Here is a 22,513-nt window from a genome sequence, read left to right as displayed (position 1 = left end):
TGAGCTTTCAAAAGGACAGAGCTTGTAGACAGATGTGTCCTGAATATGAAACATTACTATATTAATGGTGTATTAAATCATTTTTATAAAACAAAAAAACCACTGCTTTTAGAGTACATAAGTATCCATAACTCTTAATATATACTATATGAAGGAGAGGAATTTTGTTAAATATCAAAACACCAGTCATTCAAGGGAATGGAATCATCTAACTAAGCCTTGTAAAGATCTGTATCTTCATTCATTCATCTCATAAATATTTATTGGGGGCCTACTAGGGCCAGACATTCTTCCAGGTCCTGAGGATACAGCAGTGAATGAAACAAAGTCACTCTTCTCCTAGGGCAGACATCCTATTATGGGGAAACATGATAAACAAAAAGCAAATAAACATGCATTAAAATGTTGAGGGATACAGTGTCTGAAAATGAGAAAAGAAGAGCAACTGTAGAGTGGAGAGGGGAAGAGGTAAGTTGGGGAAAGGTTTATGAAAATAGTTTGCCATTGTCTTATTCCTGCCACTAGCCCCTAGAAAGGGAGTGGTGAAATTGAGAAAGAGCTCTGGGTTAGGAGGCAGGAAACACGGACTCTAGGCTCTAGGCACAGCCTTCTCAGCAAGGGCTCATCTTTGCTAGGTACTCTTATATTTAAGATCGCAGGGAAGTCTGAAAAAATGAGAAGGCCTCAGAAATTTGGAAACTGGAAAGAGATCTTATGGTACTGTTTCTTTGAAGGCCAAGTCTGTTGCTTTATCAGAGGAAGAAAAGAACATGGGCATTAGAAGCAGAAAGACCTAGTTTAATCTCTTCTTAGCTGTGTGACCTCAGGGAAGTTGCTTCATCACTCAAGGTCAGTATTCTCATCCATCAGAGAGAGAGAGATACCCACCTTAGGAACTTTCCGTCAGAATTAAGTGGGATCACACGAGCAATATTAACTCAGTGCTTGGCTCATGGCAAGCACTCAATAAATGGAATATGGTATTATTATAGTAGATAACAACACAATGACTAATGCCCTCAAAACGGGGCCAAAAAATCTTTTTATTTACTCAAAAGTCCCCTTCTTTGTTTCTAGGTGAAATAACCCGATTATGGTAAATTGCTTTTGTTAGGCTGGTGAATGGTACCTATCATGTTACAGATTAGCCTACTAAATATTAGCATTTTAAAAATAACAGAACCCATTTGCAGTTATTTAGAAAAGAAGGGAAAAAAATCCACTGAAAACAAATGCTAGTCATTTAGTTACTAGGTCCGAATCCTTTACAACTGCAGGGGCCAGATTTCCCTAGATTTGGACTCACATGCAGGCAGTAGCCATGGAGAGAGGGCAACCCTTGGTACTGAGTGGCTGTGTTTATATTTGTCTGACTGACTGCATTCTAAATGTGAATATAAAAATAAATTTTAACTTTGAGTCCTTTATGGATTATTATTACCCAGAGTTCTCAGCTAATGCTGACAGAAATATTTAAGTGTTGACTTGAAATATATTTCTGTCATTTAGATACCTTGCTCAGAAACAAAGAAGAAAGAAAGAAATAGAAAAACATTTTTAGAGCTTTGCAAGCGAACAACATGCAGACAAGAGAAGATTAGCCATTTGGCAGCAAGAGGCATGGCCAAAGGAAAGCTAATGCCAGGAATGTAGACAGAATATGACCTACGGACATGGTGTATTGGGATAGAAGGAGTTCCCAAGAAGTATCTCTTACATTTGATCCATGAAGCGACAGGTGTTCTTGGAAATAGGATCCTGTGTTTGGCTCGGGCCATGTCCTCTGTCAAAATAGAGACAAAGGATTGGAAAAATCACCACCACACTGACAATTCCCATTAACCTCTGGCATGGAATAACACGCTCTTATCTACCCACAACTGCTGCCTCGGCTGCAGCCCATCTCTTATCTTCATTTGCAGGCCATGGAATTACCCTGGCCTCTGAAAATGCACCAAGAGCAAATATTGCTGCAACCTGAACCTCTTTGGTGATTAAGAGCCCCCTGAGGCCCAGAGAGGAGGGTTGCAAATAAATGTTTATCTTGATGAGCACACATCACCCTGCCTAGGCTTTTTAATCGAGGCCAGCAATAGCCCCTCTTTGTTCAGAAAACTCACAGGGATTGAGTATCAGTCAAGCTAAGAGAGGAGGGGAAAGGAGAGGACGAGTAGGTGGAAGTTTGTGGCCACCCTGCTGTCTCAGCCAGATACATAAATGTGTTTGGAACAGAGGTGACAGCCTTCTCTTGCCTGTAAGAAGCCTCTGAGGAAAGAATGGCCAATATAGAACACCAGTCAATCCCTCACCTATGACAGACATCCTAAATCGGCAAGGACTATTTTACCTGGCCATCCATAAATAGCCAATCTCAACCCAGTAGTCTGAGCAGTCACTTTCAACGGATCAGAATGGGAACATGAGCAGAAATGTACTCATATATTTTAGATAAGAGCCCAGAATACTCACCATGCACCCTTTTGCCTATGGGGGATGAAATCCTAAAACAACCTTAAGCTAGAAATTGTAAACACCATACTTGGCTAGATTTTTACTCACGTGACACCATTTTAGAAACCACATGGTCTATAAAGGAAAATGTTATCACAAAGTAGCAGATGTGAAGCCTTGAAATGTCAAGTGGATTTAGAGAAAAACCAAATTCTTAAATGGCAACAGGTGGCCTTTACTTTTCATACTTATTTTAGGGGAGAAGATCACAAAAGAGAACATACTTGCCCTGTCATGGCAATGACGGATAATCAGGTAGAAGGTGAAAACATAATGTGACAAGTCAAAACATTTGAAAAGGTTAAAAAAAAATTGTTTTCCATGATACTCAATGGTTTTCAGTCCTTTTGTAGGAGATGGCACACATGCATGCATTATGTCATTTCAAATATGATTCCTTTTATAAAGTAGGAAAAAATAGATTTTGCAGAGAAGGGTCAACTTGTATTTCATGTCTTCCTTACAGCCTAATCCAATTCTTGGAGGAAAGTTGAGTTTGTACACACATCAATAGATTCACAGGTGACTAACCTGGAAGAAAACTAAGCCTTGCATTTAGCAAGGGGCTCATTGTGAAACTATGTTGTTGAGTTTTACGCAAAAGTCTTGTCTTGTAGCTCTTTATTGGCCTTGTTTTCATTTGCTCAAATCTAGCCATTTTTTATCAGCAAACAATTTTCTCAGTACTCAGTATGATGAACTAATAATGTCTTATGCCACCAAAATAGAGAAATTTAAGAGAAACTCTAGAAGCACCTAACCCATCTTCCTGGCAAAGCAGCAGTCTTGCTTGACAGGTATTTTCCACTGCTTTACTCAGCCTCATTTTAAATAAATCAAGCAAAGAGTCTTTCACTGCCTAAGACCTCTCATAGTTCAAGAAGTGTCCTTTCTTACCTTTAAGTGTAGATTGGACTAAGTTCATCATATTGTTTCTATTCACTGCTTCCCATTAGCACTCATATTGTCCCCAACAAAAGCAGGCATGGAGAGAGGGAGAAAAAGGGAGGGAGAATTGTCAGAAAGCTTTGAAAGGAAAAGACATACAGAGTTGAAGAAATAGGTCTTAGCTCAGCTACAGAATTAAGAATGTATGAAATACTTCATAATCATAAGCTAGCTGATCCTCTATAGAGCAGATGAATTTCCTACCTCGTACCCCCAATTCTTAAAGCCTTTTAATGCTTTCTTTACTCCCACATGTAATGTCTCACCCCCACTACATTCTCCAGGTGTTGATTCCCACAACTGAGTTAACTCAAGACAAAAGAATTACAGATCATTTTGAAAGAGGAATATTGATTATACCCATTTGACAGTAATAGTTTTTTGTTTTCTGCCAAAAATTCCTAAAAGGATTATTTATCTTGGGTTATTCATTTTAATGATTTTCAATAGATCTTTAAATTATTTTATTGTATAACTAACTTCTCACATAATCATTGCCATGAATTCACAGGTTAGGCAAAACAATGCTTACATTTTGCTATTGTTGCATTATTTTTTTTATTGTTGCATTCTTGCCACGTCTAATTAGTTATAGCTGTATGATAATAAATAAATGAATCTTAAATAATAAAATCACAGATTAAAATCACATGACATGATGATTTCTAAGGTCCAGAGAGATTTCTCATAATTCTAAGATCTTTTACTTTAATTTTGCAACAATTTTGGGTTCAAGAGTAAAGAGGCACGAAGAGACCAACTGTTGGAGAGACCATTTCATAAAGAGAACTTGTAGACAAGGCTTCGTTTACAATAATTTATGCCTTCAGAATTTATAACTCAGAATTCTTCTCATTTCTCCTTTCCATTTCATATCATTTCTAGCCTGTATTCCTTTTAGTAATGTGTATGTTTTTATGGGAGAAAGCACTAAGTATGACAATAATAATAATCAATATTTATTGGGTGTTTCCTCCATTACAGCTACTAGTTTAAATTCTTTGTGTGATAATACATTTCACCCTAACAAAATCTCCATAAATTTTATTATTATGCCCTTTTGATGAAAAAGTTGAAGTACGAAAGATTAAGTAACATCTACAACCTCATCCAACCACAAATGGTGGATCCAGAGTCCAATACCAGAGCCTATATTCCTAACCACTACATTTTACTTCATCCCTCAAAGCACAAGCTAAATTGATGCCATCTATTATTCTCTTGGTTTTTTTCTCTCAGCCTTTATTTGACATTAAAAAGCAAATACTAGTGGCAATTATCTGAGTTGTTTGCCTTCAAATGCTACTAAGGCCAGAAGACAATTTTTATATTGTTCTGCCTGGTTTTACGAGTTTCTATATGTTGAATGTTATTTCACTCCAAATAAAATGATGTATCACTTCAAAATGGTGTGCTTGGAAATAATTGGTACTGCCTTATCCATTTTTGAAATCAAAGTATAAATTAGACTCCTGATTAAATGTCAAGGCAGTATTCCAAAAAATGGTGGGAAGGTATCTTGCACTGACGTTGACCTCAGAGAGGATTAAAACATCAACAAAATAAAACAAGAATTAAAAATATTTCCAACATCAACCCTTTCTTACTTCTCTTCTCCATTTTGTTTAGGCTCCATCCATGAAATCTACACCCAACAGTCTGACACCCACTCCAAATTCCTGCAGAGTTTATAGCTCCCTTCCTTTCACTGTCATTTTTTAAAATTGTATAGGTACTGGATGGTACCACTCATTTTCTCTCCCTATAAAAACTCCTCTGAGGATTTCTTGTTTGTGCTCAACAGACTGATTATGATTATGGTTTCTACAACAAGAAGGAACTCCTAGAAATCATCTAGTAGAATTTATTATTTACAGAAGAATTAACTAATGCTAAGAGAGGTTAGAGGGCATATCGTAGGTTACATAGCTAGTTAAGGAGCAGATTAAATACTGGCATCTAGATATTTTCATTCCTGATCCTGAGCTCTTCACCCCAAATCAAGGTTTTCAGGCTGAAGAGAAGCCTTGCAAAAGAGAGACGATGCAGAAATGCCTGGCTGCTTCCATATATTCATATCCATGTATTTAAGCAAATTACATAATGGGAGTCTGAAAGTGAAAAGACCATCAGTAATATTTAACAACTTAAATAAATAAGAGATTCAAATTTTTTTAATCAATAAATTTGATGCCAAAAAATTAGTAGTCAAATATATAGGATGATAAATTTACTCACAGATAAACCTGATGGGAAACTCTAAGCTACTGAATCAGGGTGAGGATTTAGAAACAGTCCATGTCCATTTTAGCAAAGCACTTCACATTTTCCATAATCACCTGTTGCTACAAGGATTAGCAATGATTTGAACCATTCCCAGTGAGTGCTGCTTAAAAGATCAATATTGAGTTGGATAGAAGTCCCTAGAATAGTGCCACAAAGCTCTGTTTGGGGTCCAATTCTCCTGAATATTTTAAGCAATAGATCTGATTAAAATGTAGAATATATGTCTGTAAAAGAAAAACTCTTTAGACTAAAACAATTCTGGGAAAGATAGCAGTACAATGGCCAAAAAATGAAGTTTCAAAACCATCTCTGCAGGCAGCAATGCTAGGCTGAAATGAGTCAGAAGACATACAAGTATGAAACAAGATTCTTATATTTAAGCTTTAAAGAAATGGAAAATAAATAACTAAACAAATGCAAGACTAGAGGCCCAGCTTGAGAGCTATTCCTTTTCAAAAAATTCATTTTTGAGCACCTGGATGGCTCAATTGGTTAAGCATCTGCTTTTGGCTCAAGTCCTGATCCCAGGGTCCTGGGATCAAGTCTGACACTGGGCTCCCTGCTCAGCAGGGAGTCTGCTTCTCCCTCTACCCCTCCCCACTGCTTGTGATCTCTCTCTCTCTCTCTCTCTCTCTCTCTCGCTGCCAGCTGTCTATGAAAATGGAAAATGGACTTTAAGTGCAAAACATATTCTATGATAATCTAGCTATTTTAGGAAAATTCTGGGGGAAGATGCTAATCTGTAAAAAAACAAAAACAAAAACAAAAAACAAAAAACAAAAAAACAAAACAAAAAAAACACTAAAAAAACCCCACAACTATGTAGCAGGAATCTTGGCCAAAAAATTCACCCCAGGAAATGTGGAACAGCTTCCTTCAAAAGAGAATTTCATCATTCCATAACTTAAGTGTCTTCCTTAAAGCTTAGATCAGAAGGGAAACATGAGAGTTGAACATAAGCAAAGGTCAGAGAATGACATCTTTTCTAGAACAAGACTGGATTTTCAGCTACATTATTTCAGACTTGGAACAAAATACTTTGTGTTCTGCAGAAGAAAGACTTTAGAGATAAATAAAATGAAATTATTTTCTAGAACACTTTGGATTACCATACGGTTAGTTTTTAGTTTTTATACTAACTCATCTGGCTATTTGATTTCATTCTCCCTACTCTTAGAAGTTGAGTAAAACTTAGCAGCAGAAATGGCAGCTGCTCCCTTGATGAAAGAGAAACACAAGTACACAGCCAATGGGTTTCCTTATTAGATGTGTGCTTTACATGGAAAAAAGTGCACCTGAGTTTTAGTACCATGGAGTTACTCAGAATTGAAGATTTTCCCATGAATCATGTACTGCAATTAAACACTTGAATGCTATTTCCAACAAATATTGCTTTTGTGTCAAATATGATGTTTTAAATACGGCATGTAGTTTCTAAATGAACAATGTTAATACAAATTCTAGGGCAAGAGTGACAGTCTGGTTTATATTACTCAGCAGAGTTTGCCATCATCCTCTTTACATTAAAAAATAATGAATCTGATCTCATTTGCAGGTTCTTAAAAGCAAGCATCACATGGCCATGTGACAATATGAAGCCATGACTCATAAATAGTAAATGCAAACAGGATTTTCTTACCTTTTTAAACAAGTACAACTGAAAGCTTTCTGGTTCTCCAGGGATTCAAACTTCTTTACAAAACCTTTTGAAATTCAGGGGTAAAATAAAAAACAAAAGTCTCTGTGGACTGTGATAGATCAAGGATTTGTTTCTCTTCCTATCCCCCCAGAAATCTACCAGTTGTTCTACACACCCAATGTTCTATAATCATTTTTAGGATGGAAAAATCTGGCATCTGTGGAAAACCTCAATTAACTCATTTTTTGAGTATTATAAGTGTTCCTTTTTTTCTGGAGTAACTTTGAAAAGTTGTGGTCATTAAGTTTAGCATAGAACTTGTGTTAATTTCCTAGGCTGCCATAATAAAGTACCCCAAAATGAGTGGCTTAAAACAATTTAAAATATATTATCTCACAATTCTGGAAGCCAAAAGTCCAAATTCAAGGTGTCAGTAAAGCCATAGTCCTTCTGAGGCTCTGGGTAGAATTGTTCCTTGCTTCTTCCTACCTTCTGGTGGCAGCCATTAACCTTTGGTGTTCTTTGGCTTGCAGCTATATCACTCCCATCTCTCTGTCATCACCCAGCATTCTTCTCCCTGTGTCTCCTTCTCCTCTGATTATACGGCATCAGTTATACTGAATTAGGGCTCATTTTACTCCAGTAGGATCTCATCTTAACTAATTCCATCAACAATTACCTTATTTCCAAAAAGGTTACATTCTGAAGTTCTAGGAGTTAGAGTTTCAACATATCTTTTTCAGGGACACAATTCAATCATCACAGTACTTACAGAAATCTGACCTCAAAAGATTTCAGGCCATGCAAATTAAGAACTCTGAACAGAGGCCATATCAACAAACATTCCTGTTGAACCCCCTCCAAGCAACAGTAAGCCTACCTAACTCTTACTGAGCACCTTTTCCATCACAGGCACTGTACACCATGTACACCACAGTACACCATGTCTCTCATGCTAATCCTACTACTATATTGCAAGGTAGATGTTTCATTTCAGGTTTACAGATGAGGAAAATGAGGATCTAAGAGGTGCAATGACTTGCCCAATGCCAAGTCAAAGGAGTAAGAAACACAGCAAGATTCAAATCTAGGATGTCTGATAGGCAAAGCACTGAGTAAACTTAGTCACATGCTTAAATAATAGTAACATAAATTATTGTTAATTGACAGTAGAGTAGTAGCATTTAGAAGGCTTGTAACTGTTCAGAGTGTGGGCTGGAGATCTTTCTGATGTTTTATTCTGAACCCTCCTACAGATTAGAATTACATTATTGAACACTTATTATCTGTTAGGGCTTGCAGATAGGACTTGAGATACAAGATTAAATAAGATGTCATCTCTTCCTCAATGCTCAAAGCCTAGTAGGTTAAAAAGAAAAGTATATGGACAACCAAAATTTGGTGTAATAAGACAATAATTAGGTAACATTTATCAGGCAGTTAATCCATTCCTGGGCTTATTCTCTATTTAACTAAGTATTCATTCTTAAGGTTGAGTTTATGGACAAACTAAATGATACAAAAAGGAATAAAAATATTGTATATGTATGCTATGGAAAAAGTGAGATTTACAAATTAGCCGAAAGACAGAATAATTTTTTAGGTGGTACCTAGCAATATTTTTTAATTCTGTGTTATCACCTTTAACACTGCTTCAATGTTTTTTAGTGAATTGGTCATTTGTAACATGAAAAGGGAATAACAAAAATTGAAATTGTTTTTTTTAGTTCATTTCCAATTGTCATAGTAAACAGTGAATTCCATTCTTTTGTGCATTTTAGATTAAATAACAAACTAGCTTACTGCAAAAAGAAAATGAGTTGGAAGCATTAAATCTTTTATATAATTTTTAAATACTTTCTTTTTTGTTCTTAAATCTTTTATATAATTTTTAAATACTTTCTTTTTTGTTCTTAACTCAGTTTAATACAGTGGTGGTTTCTGATGTTCAATGAAACATAAAATTCAGAGGAATATATTTATATTTGGATTTACTGTTAATGTTGTTATATAGCTTTTGATTAGTGTACTCACATTTATGAATACAATTATATATACATGATTTCATTTTTAAAACCATATTGTATTTAGACATCAATTAATAGTTTACACACAAATTTTTTGTTCAATTACATGATTTATAATTTAATTATATTGTATATGTAATCTGACATACAATAAAAGGTAAAAGAACTTCTCCAAATCACATTTTTATTTATTTTTTAAGCTCAAAAAAAGAAAAAGGAACAAAAACCCATTTCCCTCAGCCCCTACCCCACACCTTGGGCAACCGCCAATCTGTTCTGTATTTCTAAACTTGGTGTTTTTTTTTTTTTTTTAATGGGTTTCCCCACTATCCAAAGTTGAACATTCCTTTTGAAATCTGTCCTAAACCAAAGTAGATTAAAGCAAAAAAGCAACTACTATTAATTTATATGGAAAATTTTTTGGCATCCCCAGACCCCAAAAATAAACTCTCATAGGCTTTTCTGATACCTTAGGACGCATCTTGCTAACAGATGCACAAAATGAATTGAGATAAAGCACAGATGCTCCCAGACACAGTTCAAAGCTAGGCAGCTTGATGCTGAGAAGCCGGGTATAGCTCCCAGGGAAGCAGTTTGGCAGTGCCATTCCTGCTGCTTGGGGTATGCACTGCCCCTAAAAGGGTTCACTGCAATACAAACACTGAGTTTTATTTTTGCTTTTCACCTTTTTTCACAAAAGCATAAACCCTCTTTGGATTTCTTTCAGTTAGTGAAAACTACTAATGGAAGTCTTTCCTAAAAGCAAAGTGATATAAAACAAACTTTTGATAGTGGGGAATACCCGTGTTTATTTTTAGATTCCTCATATAAGAGAGATCATCCAGTATGTCTTTCTCTGACTTACTTCACTTAACATAATACCCTCGAAGTCTATCCATGTTGTAGCAAACACAAAGATTTTATTCTTTTTATGGCTGAATAATATTTTGTTGTGCATAAATACACCAGTCTATCCATTCATCCATGGATAGATGCAGGGTGTTTCCATACATTGGCTGTTGTAAATAATGCTGAAGTAAGCATGGGGAGGAATATGTCTTACACCATCTTGCTATAAACCCCAACCCTGGTGCTGTGAACTACCAGGAGGGAAATCTGAACTCAGAATTTCTCCCTAGATAGTAAAACATTTGAACCTACACCAAGCATTCCAACCTTTAAGACATACCCCAAAATATCTAACACTGAAAACCAATGGCTCATATCCTGAGGCCCACAATCTGCAAAAAAGCTCTGAAAGGCCTCTTGTGCTTGGGCTGATCTATCTGCCCAGGGTTGGGCTCAGAAGCAGTGGATTGCACCCAGACTTAAAATGAAGAAGTTTCACCTGCTTACAATAAAGTGTTGGCCAGAGAGGAAGGCATGCAATTAAACACACACATCTAGGAGCCTGCCTCTTCAGAATGGACACCAGTAGGCACCATCATCCTACTTTCCCATTACCGTGCTCCCAAGCACCAATATTTCCCCAAAGGGAGTTTTTACATGCATCTGGTGCCCCAGTTTTTGCAGCTGCCACCCAGGAGACACCTCTGCATCACCTGGCTCTAGTGGCCAGCAAGGCCTCATTTGTGGGTCTCTCAGGACTGTAACCAAAGAAGAAAGAGTTCCTAAACAGCTACCACCCCCAGGGCCCAGCAAGAGGCAACAAACCCTGGAGCTTGGTCTTTGTGTGAAGGAGGCCTATTAGCTCCTGGCTGTGGCCTGAGGGGCAGGCTTCTAATTAAACACACATATAGGGGCTGACTATAATCCTTCCCAGAGACCAAGGTGGGTGGAAGCTATCTTTGCACTCATCTTCTGCTATGCTCTAGAGTGCCAGTGTCTCCTGGAAGGAAGCTTTATATGTGCCTGGTGCCCTGGTTTTTATGATTGGTGCCTTTTTTTTTTTTTTTTTTTTTTTTTTGTGGTTGCTGACTAGGAGGAGACATCCTTGGCTCTGATGGCTGGGCATGCTTGCACTCCTGGGCCCCTTGGGACCGTGGCAATCAGAAAGATGGCTTTTGGCAGGCTACCACTCTGGGAAACTGCACAGACAGCAAACTGAGGCAGACCCCTCAGTCTTTCTGTGAAAGAGGCTTCTTTGTTTGTCCTGGAGCTTTGGCCTAAGGGGCAGCCTTCAGGTTTGGCACACATTTCATCATTTATACAACTGCTCTCAAAGATCAGGCTTTGAATACCATCTTGGTGCTCTCTCACTGTCTCTCTCTCTGCCTTGCTCCAGCTCACTGGAATCATCAAGAAAAGATCTTATACACTCATCTAGAGCTCTGATTTTTCTGGACTGCCACCCAGGAAACACCTCCAGATTGCCTGGCTCTGGTGGCCACATGGGCTTATGCTTTTGATCACACAGGGCTGTATATATTTTCAGAGTTTTAAAGATTTATTTTATTTATTTATTCATGATGGACATAGAAAGAGAGAGAGGCAGAGACACAGGCAGAGGGAGAAAGCAGGCTCCATGCCGGGAGCCTGACGTGGGACTCGATCCCGGAACTCCAGGATCGCGCCCTGGGCCAAAGGCAGGCACCACCAAACCTGCTGAGCCACCCAGGGATCCCCTATTTTCAGAGTTTTAAAAACTTGCCTGGGATATGGTTTGCCTGATTCTAGGTGCTGGGATCCTCCCTTTTGGGACACTGACAAGTCTTGGCACATCCTTAACTACTAGAAACCTATTAAAATATATTAGGTTGAAAAAAAATATATTAGGTTGAAAAAATATATATATATTACGTTACTTGGACAAGCACAAAAGTTTGAGTGACAACAAGAGCTGAGGCAGGGTTGAATGATAAGGTTCATCTCATACGTGAAACCACCCCTTCAAGACTGGGCGAGGAGATATTATTTTAAATCTCCATTTTATAGAAGAGGAAATTACAGAGCAATGTTAGCTTCCCCAGAGTAACATTGTCAGAGAGTGGCAAATCTGGTTTTAAAATCCAGAGTGGGCTACAGAATTCCCACCATTGGCTTTAAACTCTATTGTTTTCTCAATAAAATATGGAAGAATAGAAATGAGCATATATGCTACAGAAGCATGTAACCAAGGCTTTAGGTTAGGCAGGGGTACCTTGCAGGGCAAGTAATTAATACCTAAGCAAAAATCTAGAAGAGAGTGCATTCCTAGCAAATTCAAAGACTACAGGGAAAATGTATATAATATTGTCTGTCTCTTGAGACTGTTATATGTATTAAATGGGACAAATTAGGTAAAGCCCTTAGCTCAGTGTCTTCATACAGCTGAGCTTCCTTCACCAACACTATCATAATCCCTGGGCTGAGCAGGTGTGCAGTTGGAGGAAAGCATCATGTGGGATGGAAGGAAATGAATTTTATCAGAATTTCCCAAACCAGAATGGTTAATGAAAACACTTGGGAAGATTAAAACAAAACAAAACAAAACAAAATAAAAATAACAACAACAAAAAAATAGATCCTGGAGCCCTACAGTAAATTAATAAATGAAAACCTCTGAGGGGTGGAATATAAAAATGTACATTTTTAGAAACAGCCTGGGTTTGATATTTGGGAAACACTGAACTCCATGGTTTTTCTTTCCAAGATTGATGTGTTATAACTCCAACCTAAACATTTGATTTGGATTGTAGAAATTTGGAAAAAAATGATACAAGTGGAAAAGAGAGAGGCAGGAACATTAGAGTATACCAAAGAAAGAATCAACAAGTTTCTGGAGCAGTTATTGTGGCACAGGATTACTTTGATGCCACTCAAAGTGAAAGTCATCAAATACTATTTTAAAAAACACACACACAAAAAATCACTGTCACAGCCACTCAATGCTGTTTCAACCCAGGCCTGATACTTAGTCTGCCTGTGAACCTGAACTCACCCTTTCAGTACACACTTGAACCTCTCCTGAAACTTGATTTTCCTACTGCCTTCAGCCTCATGCTGGTCTTCAGTTTTGTCCACAGTGAAGGTGCAAGGGGCACTCAAGGATTAAGTATATCAAAGTATATTTGATATATATGATTCTTAGTCATTGCATTTTTTATGCATGACAGAAAAAAAATTATTACAGTGTGAATATTCCCTATCTTACCTTCCTTAGTCTCTCTCTAATGAGAATTTTTTTTCTGAGACCTAAGCAGGCTACTTGGATATTTCATAGCTGGCAAGGGAGTTGCTATGAGAATAAAACAGAACTGGATTCAAATCTTATTTATTTAAGTTATTAACTGCAAGATTTTAAGCAAGTTGCTAACTACTCTAAGCCTCAGCTCCTGCACTGTAAAGCAGAATAACAACATCTACCTCATGAAACTATTGTGATGAATAATGGGTTGTTTTGTGAAGTGATTAGTGCTTAGAAAAAGCACACACATAAAAAAAGAATTTTGGAAAACATATTTTGCATAAACATAGATGAAAAAGGGCACAAAATTTTCAACTTTCCATTGGAAGAAATTATAAGTGTTGAAAATGGATAGACTTATCAAAAGTCTATCACATCATCTACAAATAATTGTAAAAATATAACTTACTCTTCTCTTTATTATGTTAAAAATGTAAAAATCACAAATTTTTATTAAGAAAATAAAGACGATAAGTTCAACAGCTGCTAATGCTTCAATCACTCATCTCATGACCAAGTATAAAATGTGTTCCTTCTTCCTTTAGCCCTGTCCCAAGTCATATTAATCCTGCTCTACATATGCTAATGTGAGACAGCTTAATCCAGGTGAGTCATGGGTAAAGTAGCTTCTGTGTAAGTGACAGGTTCTGCCTGAATTCTAGCTTTTCCACTCCAAGAAAGACAACTCTGAACAAATGTACCAGCCAAATCTTCACATCTTTGCAACTAATGAGTGATCACCCCTCACTGAAAATGGTACCTATTACTCCATTTATTTTACTTAAAAAAAAAAAAGGCAACTAAAGTGTATATGATCTACTTTCTGTATTCCAGCCAAACAAATAAAATGGTAATCATCATCAGATTTGGTATTGCAAATGTATTTTACATAATTAATAACTGAGATGAAAATGGCCCATTGCTTCTCTTATTATGGGGCTTGTTCATCATGTACATGGTTTGTTGAGGCATTTCTTTTTGGCATGATACAGGCAGCAGGGGAAGAGTTGAAACTTGGGTGTTCCATAAGGAATAGAGGTTCCATCCAGACAATTCCAGAAGTTACTCAGGAGCTACCACCCAGTAACTGAACACATGCATTTCTTTCATGAGGACATAGAGAAGGTAAGTTCCTTTGTAATGGATCTGATGCTCTGGACAGAGCATCTTATTACAGACTCTTGGCAATCTATACCAACTGGTTATTTATATGAAGTCCCAAGTTAAAGAGCCCCTCTACATATTGGCAAATACACCTTGACTAGGTGATGAGAGCCTACTGATGAGAGTTAGAATTACAAACTGAAAGCCCATGAGCAGGATGTTGCCCAAAGACATGTAAGATTCTATGGAGCTTTTAAATACTTGAATTAGCTACCATCTTGACAATAGTTTTTTTTTTTTTTTAAGATTTTATTTATTTATCATGAAAGACACACAGAGAGAGAGGCAGAGACACAGGCAGAGGGAGAAGCAGGCTCCATGCAGGAAGCTGGATGTTGGATTCGATCCCCAGACTCTGGGATCACACCGAGCCAAAGGCAGACACTCAACCACTGAGCTACCCAGGCATCCCTCGACAATAGTTTTAAACGAAATATTTCATGCACAATTCTGAATCTCCAGTTTCTCTTGGCAAAACCAAATCCACATTCTCACAAGTTGACAATCTAATAGTATTGAATAGCAGCTGCCCACTTTAAACAGGGCATGTTTTGTCCAATTTGGCACAGTTGACACCGGGCTATTTTATTCACTCATCAGCCAGCCTTGTTTAGATATCTCAGTTTGTGATTACTATCGTAAAGATTCTAGCACTCCCATGAGCTCAACCAGAAAAACAGCACAGGACTATCACTTAATATGATTTACATCTGTCTTAGTGTGCTACTTCTTAGATTTGTATCATTCATACCCCAGTACCTTTTACAAAGTAGGTGTCACACATGTTAGTTGAATAAATCAATAATTTAATTTGAAGACTGCTGCTCATATTCTGCTAAAACTTAGCCTCTCTTGTTTTAAACACAATGCTTCTTTTAATACATCCTGAAGTCTCATTGGCTCTTTTAGCAATTATAAGCATTCTGCTGAACCCTATCCGCCCTTCTCCTACCCTGAAAATAAATCATTTGGAGTGACCTCTTATACTCTATGGACACAAACTCAGGAATATCCTTTAAGCACCAGAAGGGAATGATTCTAATAACACAATTTGAGTAGGTCTCTCCAATCTGGTTTAGGGGTTGATCCCAATGACCTGATGATGAGCCATCTCTCAGAACCTGTGGTGCCTTTAGCCACAAAAGCAACTGGCCTGGCTGATTCAATTATCAGAAGAGACCTAATGCGAAGACCATTACGGCCACTGCACAAGGATATATGTCAAGGATGCTGAATGAACATTTGGTAAGAAATCAGTGGCAGAAATTGCCTGATGTGAAAGACATGGAGGGAGAAAGATGAGAAATTAATACAGGAAGAGTCAAAGCTAGCTAATAATGGGTGACATTTTCTCTTCTAAATAGTACTTTTAAAGAAATCTCTTTAGGATTTCCTAAAGGAGCAGGCCCACTAACCTATTATGTTAATAGAAAATCTGAAATTACAAAGAAGTTTATCTCCATTTGGCTAATGTGGGTTGTATGTGCTGGCTCGTTGCTGCTTATAAACTCTAGGACCCACGGTGTTAGCTCTGACATTTAAACTGTGTTTTCTCAGGCTCACAGGCACAGAGGGATTTCTGTCTACTTAGCAAGGCAAGGCATATATCTGTCCTCTCTTGCCACCTTTCCCTACCATTAAATTTGCACATTGCAAGGAAATCATGCAGGTAAAGGGATTAAAATGCAATAATTTAGATAAGGGGGAGGCTTCAAAAAGATTTGATCTGAGTTAGCTCCTTTTCTCTATATAGGAATAACATTCATGGTGGGGGATTTACACTTTAAAATGTAGGTGAAAATAAACACAATATTTGCTGCTTATTTTACCCCCCGGGCATTACAAACCAGCCTCATCACTTTGTGTTCCCAAGAATTGACCATGCTATGTTCTAGAGGCTTTTAGGAAATACCCCAAACATAAAAAGATCATGCTTGCACTCAGGGACTTTTACAATTTTGTTAGTAACTTGGAACACACCCAATGGAAACATTTAAAGGGCATTTCCAGGATAATATATGAAGCACAAATGATGGAAAGCTGATGTAGAAAACCATGTACATATGCAACTTCTTATTTTTAAGCCAGTAGCATGTTTTCTTATTTGAAAAATTTTTTAAAAATTTAAATTTTTCTGAGCCAGGCACATGTACACATATTATCTCATTTAACCTGTTCAAACACCCAAGGATAGGTATCCTTGCTTCTTTAGAGGGATGAGCTATGGTTCAGAGAGCTAATTTGTCAAGGGTCATCAAAATAGTGAGAGCCAGGGCCAAGTTGTCGGCTGCTTTCTGAAGTCCCACTCCAGATCTCTTTGCACATCACAGCTGCATTCCAGGGCAGTTTCTCATTTTGAATGAAGGGAATTAAACTCCTCAGAGGTAGAGACTGTCCAATAGGAGATATAAAACCTGTTAGTACGACCAATTCATCCCAGTTTAGCTAGGACCTTTCTGGTTTTAGCACTACAATAACACATCCTGAGAAAGAACTCAGTTCTTTAAAACAGAAAATTATGTACACCAGACAACCTCTCAGTCCCAGGCAAACTAAGATGATTGTTTACTTTACCTGTGGTTTCCCATATGTGTAGGGACACGGTCAATCCTAATATCTGCTTATTTAACATCATTCCCCCTTGTCACCACCACAGCCCACATCAGAACCTCTAGGACCTAGCTGATGCTTAGAGCCAAAAATGGTCCCTAGAATATAGTAGAAACCTGACAAATATTTGCTAAATCAGCATCCATGTTTGTCTAGTCTCCCAGTTCATAGGCCACAGCACTTTGCATGTATGTAGTCAATGCATATAGATGTTCACTAAATCAAATACAGATGAAATCAGTCCCTAAGGAATTGCAAGGGCAATCTTCAAGAGTTAAAGAAGACCCAGGGGAACACAGATGATCTATCTCTGCATCTCAGTGATAGTGGGAGGATGGTGGATTGATTGCACATTTATGAATATCACATCTCTTTCCTCTGGAGAATCAACTGGTGGAGCCACTTTTTCTCTCCTGGGCAGCAGCCTCCCCTAATTACTGCTTGGCTGCCAATATCAGTTGAGTTTGCAAAGGACCAAAGGCCAGTGTAGGTGTCCTGCTGACTGTACTAGACAACATTTCTTATATTCCAGGGAATATGCCAGTAATTTAGCATACATTATCCCAATTTTATACTTACAACATGATGTAGTTATTATCATTATTCCCATCTTCTAAGTAAGTTAACTAAAAGCTTCTAAAGGGCTGAATCCAGAGCCCAAGCTCTTAGGCTCAATAACATAGTACATAACCAAGTTATCATACAGTTGACGGACACACTCTGTTTAATAATATGGTATCTCACTGATTTCTGATGTCTTTGGAGTGCCTTGGTGATAACAAGAATGTTATTTTCTGGTCACTGAGAGATGTTAGATTGCAAAAGACTATGTAAATAGATAAGTGTATAACTTAAGGTAGCTTAAGTTTGCTTGCTCTTTCTTCCGATTATTGGACTTTTGTGCTTGGATTTTGTAAATCTGAACTTCTGCCAAAACACTATAAGCAGTTTCCCTATAACTATATCTGCAAGTACTTGCAACTTAAAAACCCTTCCCTTGAAAGTATCAAAATAAATATACCCTTGTAAAGGAAATCCTATACATCTTTGTCAAATGTTCCCTATTTTTCTCTTACCATTTCCTTTCCTCTTGTGTGAATTGGATGTTCTTGTACTAATATATCTAATTGAGGAATTAGGATTTGCACTAAAATGCAAATGTACATGAAGCCATAGTCCCTAGGTATAATATTCTTAACCACTGATAATTACAGAGAATATATTGGAATTAGCCAACCCCTACAGGAAAAAAACTTCTTTAAACACCTCTACCTTAATTTAATCTTAGAAATGCATAGAATCAAAGCATTTTAGCACTAGAGAGAATCTTAGAAAAATCTAGTTTAGGGGTTTTCTAACTTTGGTCTGCAGAGCCTTGGGGGCCTATTTAGTGAATGACCAGCCAACAAGGCCCCATCGTCATCAAGGAATAGTGGCAAGTGGAGGTTGAGTAGGGGCTGTGGTCCTCTTAAAGGATCACTGATGGCAGGTACTGCTGATAGTAGATCAGAACTGACCTACCCAGCACCCAACCAACCCCTTTCTAAAGATGGCTTCCTGTCCTAAACAAGGCCTGGGTTCAGTCAAGCAACACTTAGGTACAAATGAGCTACACGAAAAGGCAGCCATAAGCTGGGGATTCAAATCTGGCAAGGACTATGGCAGCATCTTAGGGAGGGCTGTGTAGAGTTTCTAGATTCCAAACCATCAAGTATCAAGGGATGGACAACAATGACAATGGTGCCTCCACTAGAATAGGTGCCTGGTGGTAGGGCATGTTCTCTAGCTGCTTTGTTCTTGGATGTACAACATCCATGCCCAGCTCTCCAGCTCTTCCAGAGACCCAAACTAACTAATACTTTTCAGTAAATCTCTTCCTACCTAAACTACCTAAAGTAGATTTGGTTGTTGTAACCAAGAACCCAGACAAATTTGCTTTTATGCCTTGATGTGGTGTTTCCTTATGATTTAATTTAAAGAATTCTGGGGGGAATAAAATGTGTGGTTTTCAGAATCTAATTCTCTCTATAGGCTCACCAAGTGATGTTCTAGGAAGTGACCAATCCTGGTCCTTGGCAAACTACATCCCATATGATTGGTCAGTCCTTAAGAATCAACTAGGTGGTCCATGGCTGGCCCTTCACGCATACCTGTCCAAAATCTCCAGCATTACAAATTGAAATTTCATTGTTTTTTACATTTTAACAATTGTCAAATCCCTTGCTATTGACTTTCAAATCTTATTACTTTGTGAATGTGACTGTTACTCTAATAAATCTGAGTACAGTTCCTGGGACACTACTTCAGTCTTTTTTTTTTTTAATTTTTAAAAAAGATTTTATTTATTTAATCACAAGAGACACACACAGAGAGAGAGAGAGGGGCAGAGACACAGGCAGAAGGAGAAGCAGGCTCCATCCATGCAGGGAGCCCAACGTGGGACTCGATCCCACGACTCCAGGATCACGCCCTGGGCCAAAGGCAGGCGCTAAACAGCTGAGCCACCCGGGGTGCCCTATTTTTTTTTTAATTTTTTAAAATGTTTTCCCAACAGGTATGTCAATATGATTAAATGATGTTTAATCATAGGCCTTTCAGATTATATGATGATAGCATAGCTGGGATTGGACACTATAGAGCTCTAGTATCTGGGGCAAGTTACCTACCTTTGTTAAGATCTTAATTTTACCTTATCTAAAAAAAACCAAACAAACAAGAGTGATAATCATACCTATCTATCTCATGGTATTGTAAGAATTACACGGAATTCATGCAAAAAAATTGCACCATATAGCTACATTTGTGGTGAGCATAGCATAATATATAGAGTTGTTGAATCACTATGCTGTATACCTGAAACTAATGTCACACTGTGTGTCAACTACACCTCAATTAAAAAAATATTGTACCAGCCTAGCAAATAATGCATACTTAATAAGAATTAGCTGCTGCATTTATTATTATTGTTTCCTAACTTTCAATCCCAGACTCCTTAGAGTCTTCAAGAGAAACTGTCCTGTAAGATACTTAGCCATTGTCACAAGGTCTACAGATATCTGTTTTCTGCCCAGAAATGAGGGAGAAGGCAGCAGGTACAGTTGGTCAGTGCACTCTACATTAGACACCACCCACATCACGAAAGTATCACAATCTGTGGGAACCTTATTCTAGAAACCCACCTCTCAGAGAAACTTCCACTATCATGGTATTATGAAAAAATAGTCTATATATCCTGTAGTTTGCAAAGAGCTTTCTTTGAACAGTTGATTTGATCCCAAAAACAACTCTATGAGGAGGAAAGCTGGACAAATGTCTTTACTCTGACTTTTCAGGGAGCACATTAAAGCTAAGAGGAAGCTATGGCACACTGAGAGGTACTTGACTGGTCAATGGCACACTCTTATCTTCTGACTTTGGTTCAGGACTTTGTAGAGATTTGTACACATGTAACATGTGAATAACATATTTGAATAACCAATTCTAAATCAATTTATAAATCAGAGGTTGCAGGGATCCCTGGGTGGCGCAGCGGTTTAGCACCTGCCTTTGGCCCAGGGCGCGATCCTGGAGACCCGGGATCGAATCCTACGTCGGGCTTCCGGTGCATGGAGCCTGCTTCTCCCTCTGCCTGTGTCTCTGCCTCTCTCTCTCTCTCTGTGTGTGACTATCATAAATAAATAAATTAAAAAAATAAAAAATAAATAAATCAGAGGTTGCAAATTCAAAACCATACAGGTTGGTAACAATCAAGCTAGGTATAAGGCAATAGGCATGGTGTGACTGAATCATCTAAAAGTTCTTACCTACCTAAAGGCATTAAACTTCAAGTGATTTTAATGTGCAAACCAACTGGTACACTCATAAACTGAGGGTAGGAATGAAAAATGGTGCTGCCACCTTGGAAAACAGTTTGGCAGTTTCTTAAGAAGTAAAACATATACCTCTCATATGATCCAGTCATTTCATGCTTGGGTATTGACCCAAGAGAAATGAAAGCATTCATATATCGAGCTGAAGACTTGAAAACAAATACCCAAAGCAGCTTCATATGTAACAGGCAAAATCTGGAACAACTCGAATGCCCATCAATGGTGAATTAATAAACACATGGTGACATATCTATGCAATGGAGTTCTATTTAGCAATAAAAAACAATTAATACAACAACATGAATGAATCTCAAAATAATCATGCTGAGTGAAAGAAATTCTAGAAAATACATATTAATGTATAATGACAGAAAGCAGATGAGTTTACTGAGTAAAGGGATGGGCAGCAAAGAAAAGAGCATGAGTAGGAAGGAATTAAGTATAAAAGGCACAAAGAACCCTTTGAGGATGATGGATATGTTCATTATCTTGATTGTGATGATGGTTTCACAGGCTTATACAGTCAGAATTGTATATTTTTAGATATGTGTAGTTTATTTTATGGCAATTGTAAAAGTTTACTAGAGCAGCTGTAATAAAGAACTATAAACTGAGAAGCTTAAAACAACAGAAATTTATTTTCTCATTGTTTTGAAAACTAAGTTGGAGATCAAGGTGTCAGCAGGTTTGGTTCCTTGTGAGGGCTACAAGGAAGAATCTGTTCAATGCCTCTCTGCTAGCTTCTGGCAGTTTGCCAACAATCTTTGTTTGTTCCCTGGTTTGTAGAGCATTACCCTGATCTCTGCCTTTGTTTTCATATGGTGTTCTCCCTATGTGTGTGTCTGTGTCCAAATTCCCTCTTTTGATAACAACACCAGTCATATTAGATCTCGGCCCACCCCCTTCAACAGTTGAGCACAACTCAACAGTTGTATCTGCAATGACCCTATTTCCAAATAAAGTCACATTCTGAGTTATTGGGGTTAGGACTTCAATATATGAATTTGTGGGAGATACAGTTCAACTCATACCAGCAATTACACTTATATAAAACTACTTATGAAAAAAATACCAAACTAATGAGACCCAAATTCAACTGTTAATTTTATGTAATAGTTGACCTTTTTTCTTCCTTTTTTTCTAAAATTACATCGTCTCTTGAAGTGTAAATATGGTACTGATGCCCAATATCAATCTCTCTCTCTCTCTCTTTTTCTTTTTGCATGCTTAAACTACTCCATATTATGGAGTCACTTTGTTTTCTAATCCTTTTTTTCATATGAAATTTCTGTGGATCCTTCTTTCTTAAAATGTGCTGAGACATCATCTGGCC

The 22,513-nt window shown here is 37.7% G+C and overlaps 1 long non-coding RNA gene across 2 annotated transcripts in view; it reads left to right on the top strand.

Moving 5' to 3' along the window:
- Nucleotides 1-22,513, top strand: part of LOC112662716 (uncharacterized) — a 95,277-nt gene that overhangs the window by 70,742 nt on the left and 2,022 nt on the right. The window contains exons 3-5 of one of the 2 annotated variants that reach the window (XR_007404348.1): nucleotides 14,083-14,143; nucleotides 14,530-14,662; nucleotides 15,781-15,946. This is a non-coding gene — a long non-coding RNA (uncharacterized LOC112662716). The remainder of the gene's footprint in view (nucleotides 1-14,082; nucleotides 14,144-14,529; nucleotides 14,663-15,780; nucleotides 15,947-22,513) is intronic. The other variant, XR_007404349.1, reaches the window with a different exon arrangement.

The sequence above is a fragment of the Canis lupus genome, chromosome 20 (assembly GCF_003254725.2).
Source record: "Canis lupus dingo isolate Sandy chromosome 20, ASM325472v2, whole genome shotgun sequence".
Classification (NCBI taxonomy): domain Eukaryota; kingdom Metazoa; phylum Chordata; class Mammalia; order Carnivora; family Canidae; genus Canis; species Canis lupus.
This window is presented reverse-complemented; position numbering and strand designations above follow the sequence as displayed.